The sequence below is a fragment of the Oncorhynchus keta genome, chromosome 17 (genome assembly GCF_023373465.1).
Source record: "Oncorhynchus keta strain PuntledgeMale-10-30-2019 chromosome 17, Oket_V2, whole genome shotgun sequence".
Classification (NCBI taxonomy): domain Eukaryota; kingdom Metazoa; phylum Chordata; class Actinopteri; order Salmoniformes; family Salmonidae; genus Oncorhynchus; species Oncorhynchus keta.
In genome coordinates this window covers 26,344,573-26,352,279 of record NC_068437.1, presented here as the reverse complement: position 1 = coordinate 26,352,279, position 7,707 = coordinate 26,344,573, and positions in this window count along the sequence as shown.

The window sequence follows — 7,707 nt, the reverse complement described above, 5'->3', positions numbered from 1 at the left end:
ACGTTGTTTGGGGATTCAACTTTCTTAATTATTACAGGAAAGAAGTAGGTGCCAATTTCATTTGAAAGAAATCTGCATACATTTATATTACAACAGTCATAACCCCCTCTTCTCACACTTTCTTCTATCAACAGCTTAAAAGCATTCATTTTGTAAGAGTAGTTAGTTATCCATGATTATTCCTTCACTTAAAATAAATATCTATCACACATCAGTCTAGTCACAAAGCCAATCATTGTGGCATGGAACCAATCAAATAATTAATTCCACAAGTTCTGAGTAAATGTGGAACATGCCACGAAAGTCCTGGGTTACGGTTACCATTTTTAATAAGCCTGTGTAAGCAATACCAGGATTTGCCTGTTATGTGTAATTACATTCACTAGAACACGCCAATGACCCGGTCTCGGGAACATGTCTGGCAAGGTAATAATGGTAAAAAAAAAAGATGAGATACTGTTTGTATATTCAAATATACATTGATATATTTTACAATCCAACTTTGAGAAACGTACATGTATTTCCAAAATCCTACAAAGTATATTCTATGACCTGTTCTTCAATATACTTGTTTGTCATTGTGACCAAACATATGCACTAGAAACCTTGTCCAACCCCAGGTTAGAGATAGCAGCAAAATAGGAGACTCTCAAACTCATACAGTAAAAATATGCACCCAAACAAACTATGAGACAGAGGACAGAAAGCCTCAGACAGTATACAGTGTATGCACATTTGAGTGGTTAGTGTAATATTTGGAATAAGAATAGTAAGACGAGTAAATAAGTATTTATATAAAATATTATTCTGAGGATTGTATCTTATATTATTACAGTGAATAATATACCATAAGCATTACAGGACGGCAAAGGGATTGCCTTGCAGACAGCAAACGCCATCAAATGTTCTCTATGTATTTTATTTTTGCTTAAAGAAGATTCAAATTTACTGAGCTCGCCCCAATTCACAATCTATTGGCAACATCCCTCTGAAGAGGAACCTTCTGCATTGGAAGTGTCTGATGTGTACAAAAGGATTGTAAATACAGCATGTTAACAATCAGAATACATTCTAGAATACCAGACCACAGAGGTAACCTTTTCTGCAAATATCGGTGAGATCGGAAACTTGACTAGACAAAAGTTACCAAACACTGAAGACATCAGGAGACTGCATTAGGCCACATATCCTTGGGTTGTGTTCCCACTGGAGAAAATGGTGGGATTAAAATCCAACATCCTCTGTTTAATGCTGGCTTTCACCTAAAAAACAAATGACAATACATAATTACAGTAGTCTACATAGAAATGTGCATTTATAGGTTGGTGTGAAATGGTGCTAAATTGTGAATAGTGTAGACAGACCTGGCTTCCTATTCAATCAACACAAGCTACCAGGTTTCAAATAAACTTTCTTACAGGAGAAAAACAATGTTTATAAATACTAGCTATTGATTTACCACTCTGCTGTTTGCTTTTGTAAGTCTACTGTCCACTGGGTATGGGAGAGTTTGACTTATAAGCATAGAATGTCAGGTAAACAGGAGCCCATATCTTCATCACAGGAAGTTGTGACCGTGTCAAAGAACAATTGAAAGGACGGAAGGGAGAACCCTAATGTTAACACCTGAAATGTTGCAACACATGAAAGCATGTGACTTTATTGTACAGTACTGTTTCCATTTCCCCTGGTATTTTAGTAACAATGGATACTTTGTAGTACTTCAAAGAATTTGGAAACATGGTTCTAGGCTAGCTGGTACTAAATATTACATAGTGGTTCTTGTATTATTGAATCACAATGAAACAGACATGTAATTTGTGTTATTACTATGTAATTACAATTGTTGCATGTTATTTCTTAGCTTATAGCTAGTAATTACGTTACCCTGAAATAACACCATAGGTTTAGTCAACGTTAAGAACTTCCCAAACCATGTCAGATGGATGATATTGAACAGATACATTTGATCTCAAACAGTTCCCCACTTTCATGTTCATCGTAATTTAGTATTTATTAAGCAGACAGTCTAAAATCTAAATATCCCAGGTTCAAACATTTTCTAAATGTGCAATTATGGCAAAAGCAACGTGTGTGGCTGTTCCGCACAGAAAACCTTTAATGATGAAACATATAAGGGAAAACAATTATTGTAACCTTGTAAAATGTTTAATTACGCTTAAGCACTGGCAATGAAAGTAGTGGAGATTACACAAAAAAACCAATATAACACATTTCTGTATGCTCTAATTTTGTCCTTATGTTTTTAAACTGAGATGGTATGAAGAAGGGCCTAAGTACACATCCTTTTTGCATTAGAAACAGAACATGCCTCTGAGGAAGTTGCACATTCATGGATGGGACAAAAACAGATCTATAACTTTAATCTAATGAGTTAATCAATTACACTGAAATAAATGTATGTGGTGTGGGTTCTTATACAGGGCAGAATTGGAGACAAAATATCAAAAGTAGATTGTAGACCTACTTCCTCTCTGATAAGTTCCTTTGGATATTTTGTCTCAAATTCCACCCTATATAAGAAAATATAATAGTATTAAACATTGATGATAGATAAGGGATGTTTAGGTTTTAATCTATTCAAAAATCAGAGGCCCTGCTATCCAGGGATTGGATAGCATGGTCACGTTGGGATTAGGACGCCTGGAACTGATACGAGTAGACCCGTAACAAACCTACCTACCTGTACTTGACATCAAAGAGGGTGGAGTCCTCTTCTTCCTCATTCTCTTCATTCAAAGGAGCCATCTCTACTCGCTCTGCTGGTGTAGTGATTATGTCATACTTTCGTGTTTTCCTTATTCTCCTTCCAGATCTATGACAAACCAGAGAAGGGTTGTGATAATGAGAAAATAGGTGTGGAGTAGTTTCTCACCTTGAACCAAGCAGAACCTGACATGGCTGTTTTGCCATATGGACAGGATTAATGCAGTGTATTGTGGTTAAGGCCTACTGCCCAATCTAGAAGAAAAAGAAACACACACCTATTTAGGCGAGGTGCTGGCTAGCGGAGTAGAAAACTTGAAAATAAAGGAGAGGCGCACACTCTAGGAGCTACTGCCCACCTGCCACACACATTGCACACTCTAGGAGCTAGGCCTACTGCCCACCTGGTGTGGGAAGTGATTATGGCATTGCTGATGTAGCCTAATGTAGTGGTGTTTAACATTAGATATTTTAACATTTAGATATTCCCAACAGCAATTACTGACACAATATGATAGTTGCTGCAATAGAGAGAGCACATTCCCCACTTGCCAACTTTCCTATTACATGCTGCATGACATAATCAATGAATGCTCAAATTAGTTGTCTTATAAGAATAGTATAGCATATTACACAAGGACTATTTAATTAGGATAATTCAGTTGGCTATAGTTATTGGTATGGTGTAAACATAAATCAGCTTACCTGATCACTTTGATGACCAAGCACGTGATGAGAACAGCTGTTAGCACGCAGATAATAATTACAATATTTTTAAGAGTCGGAAGATATTGTAATATTGAATAAATTCTTGATTCGGTCTGTGCATGATCTGTGATATTATTTGACAAATCCCCTCCATGGGGGGTTGGTGTTGAATTTAAATGCGTTGCGGATGAAGACACAGTTTGTGGTTCACCTATAACTTTCCATGCCGCAGCAATAACCAAAGTGAATATTAAACTGTATGAAACCATCCTGCTTGAAAGAATAAGAGTAAATTGATTGTGAAAATAGTCTTCGTTTCTTTCTCTCTAAATTTCTTTCACGAAGCAAATGAAGATATGCGATTCAAGATGATTCAAGATTGGCGATGATGACATTCTGTGACATTTCAAGGAAGTGTTTAAAATTGCGCATCCACTCGTCAAACGAACCGGTTCCTTAAAACGGTGTAAATAGCCCATCCATCTGTATAACCTCACAATTATCTCCTGAATAAATATCTCCTGAATGGTCGCTGCTCGCAGTTTTTCCTAGCTGCTGTCAAAGCCCGTTGCTTCTAGTAGCCTACAATCTCTTCATGATTTCATTTGGAATGCGTGCAGGGAAAAGGGAACAGGATTATCTACAGCCGGAAGAGCCCTGTGTGTGTAGGCCACTGTTCATACGTGTGTGTCGTGAACAACATACGCGTGAGCAATAATTGTGGAATCAGCGGATCGCCTTCAAAATAAAAGTTCCTAATTGAAACTGATGCAAACGGATAAAAATAGTGGAATCATGCCACAATTGGACTCGAAAGTGCTAAACAAGGTTGGAATAGTGTTATAGAAATCAAACAAAAGACGTTCCTAAGTTGCCAACTTTCCTATTACATTCTAAGTTAATTTGAAAAACAAAATGTAAACATCAGTTAAAATCGTACTGTAGATGTGTTTGAATTCAGAATAGCATTGGGGGCATTGGCTACTTATATGCACTGTACAGCCTGACCTATGGATTGTGCACCCATGAAATGGGGTATCAGCCCATTGTCCATTGACCCCGGGTTTATTCGACAAAAGCAATGTCGCAATAAAAAACATTTGCGATATGTGTAATGAAAACGGCAGATATAGGAGAAACTTTCTAAATATCGACAACATTTTTATTTGTTCAACGGGTTGATTTTTATTTTGTCGAACTTTATTGCGACAAATAATGGAAACGTTTTTTTTACTGAATCATTTTGAAGATACGCAGGGCACGTGATGTCATGGGTAATTTTAAAGCCTCTAAATTTGGACGCGTGAGGTTCGACTTCAAACAAGGAAGCGGAATAGAATCCATCGGTCTATATGGTAGGCGGTTTTAGAGACAGCTGTGCTGGACTGTGGTCGACATGGATGATAGTTCTGATGGTATGGTTGGGGATGATGAAAGTCCGGGATGGTCTGTTGTGAAAAGTAAAATAAAAAAGAATGGCACGTGACAGTTCTAGTGTTGCGTCCGTGAAGAGGGTAATGGTAGCGAAAAACTAAATACATGATGTCTCTTAATGGAAAGTTGTAATCATGTTTGATGCGACCAAGGGGTCTCATTTACACCCTATTCGACAAACCAATGCCGTTAAGAAAGAGATAGGGGAAGTCACATTACCCCGATTTATTGGTAATGGTAGACTGTTAAAATATTATGTGCTGACCATGTTCAGCAAGGGAAGATTCTGAAAATGAAAACTCATAGGGAAGAAAATCACAAGTCATGTCCCTGGAACATCCAGCTATGCTGAGGGGGGTCATTTCTGTGGTTTCACTTTCTATGTCCATAGATTATACACTGCTCAAAAAAAGAAAGGGAACACTAAAATAACACATCCTAGATCTGAATGAATGAAATATTCTTATTAAATACTTTTTTCTTTACATAGTTGAATGTGCTGACAACAAAATCACACACAAATTATCAATGGAAATCAAATCTATCAACCCATGGAGGTCTGGATTTGGAGTCACACTCAAAATGAAAGTGGAAAACCACACTACAGGCTGATCCAACTTTGATGTAATGTCCTTAACAAGTCAAAATGAGGCTCAGTAGTGTGTGTGGCCTCCACGTGCCTGTATGACCTCCCTACAACGCCTGGGCATGCTCCTGATGAGGTGGCGGATGGTCTCCTGAGGGATCTCCTCCCACACCTCGACTAAAGCATCCGCCAACTCCTGGACAGTCTGTGGTGCAACGTGGCGTTGGTGGATGGAGCGAGACATGATGTCCCAGATGTGCTCAATTGGATTCAGGTCTGGGGAACGGGCGGGCCAGTCCATAGCATCAATGCCTTCCTCTTGCAGGAACTGCTGACACACTCCAGCCACATGAGGTCTAGCATTGTCTTGCATTAGGAGGAACCCAGGGCCAACCGCACCAGAATATGGTCTCACAAGGGGTCTGAGGATCTCATCTCGGTACCTAATGGCAGTCAGGCTACCTCTGGCGAGCCCCCCAAAGAAATGCCACCCCACACCATGACTGACCCACCGCCAAACCGGTCATGCTGGAGGATGTTGCAGGCAGCAGAACGTTCTCCACGGCGTCTCCAGACTCTGTCACGTCTGTCACATGTGCTCAGTGTGAACCTGCTTTCATCTGTGAAGAGCACAGGGCGCCAGTGGTGAATTTGCCAATCTTGGTGTTCTCTGGCAAATGCCAAACGTCCTGCACGGTGTTGGGCTGTAAAGCACAACCCCCACCTGTGGACGCCGGGCCCTCATTTACCACCCTCATGGAGTCTGTTTCTGACCGTTTGAGCAGACACATGCACATTTGTGGCCTGCTGGAGGTCATTTTGCAGGGCTCTGGCAGTGCTCCTCCTGCTCCTCCTTGCACAAAGGCGGAGGTAGCGGTCCTGCTGCTGGGTTGTTGCCCTCCTACGGCCTCCCCCATGTCTCCTGATGTACTGGCCTGTCTCCTGGTAGCGTCTCCATGCTCTGGACACTATGCTGACAGACACAGCAAACCTTCTTGCCACAGCTCACATTGATGTGTCATCCTGGATGAGCTGCACTACCTGAGCCACTTGTGTGGGTTGTAGACTCCGTCTCATGCTGCCACTAGAGTGAAAGCACCGCCAGCATTCAAAAGTGACCAAAACATCAGCCAGGAAGCATAGGAACTGAGAAGCGGTCTGTGGTCCCCACCTGCAGAACCACTCCTTTATTGGGGCTGTCTTGCTAAATGCCTATAATTTACACCTGTTGTCTATTCCATTTGCACAACACAATGTGAAATTTGTCAATCAGTGTTGCTTCCTAAGTGGACAGTTTGATTTCACGGAAGTGTGATTGACTTGGAGTTACATTGTGTTGTTTAAGTGTTCCCTTTATTTTTTTGAGCAGTGTATAAACTGTGCGGGGGGGCACAGTGCAGCCTTTGGTGGATGCCAGGTGCAGATCCAGACGCGGATACGAGACCTGCTCAGAAAATTTGCTCTCACAAATGTGTCGTTTCAAAGGACACCTTAATAGTTAGTCAGATTTACTTTATAGCCTTCATTGGAAAGGTTATCAACCTGACTGCGTTTGTGGACAGAATAACTGTGAAGTGGAAGATCATTGTGGAAGCAGCAACAGTTTTTTAGGAGTAACAGATGTTACTGTCGCCATGATTATTGATATGTTGACTGGTAATAATACTAATGATGGAATGTCTCAGTATGATAAGTAGAGTTATGGTTTTTCTTATCCTTCAGTGGAATGCCAGAAGCCTTATTGCTAACAGTCAGGAGTTTAAGAAATATGTCATAGATTTAGAGATCAAACCTGAAGTGAGATGTGTTTTAGAAACATGGCTTAGACTACATCTTGATTTGATTATTTCTGGTAATTGTTCAGTCAGATGTGATATATCAATTCGGACAAGGTGGTGGTTGTGCTATGTTCATAAGAGAAGGTGTTGTATATTGTAATGACCTGACTAGATCATAAAGGAACAATTGTCCAGACAGACGATTGAGTTTACGAATTGACGGTTTATTAAACCAACTATACACAGGCTACTGTTTGGCCGTAGCCCACGCCAAATAAATGAAACCCACAAGCCAATCGTGACCTTCTCTTGTGAAGCCCAGACGTCAAAGAGAGAACAAAGGATAAACCTGGTCTTAACTTCCAATGCTCCATCCCCCTGCCCAACCCCCCTCCACGCCACTCCACCAACCGCCAGGATGCCCGGCATCAGAACCTTCCAGGCATTCCCGTGATTGGCAAAAAGCAGGTTGAT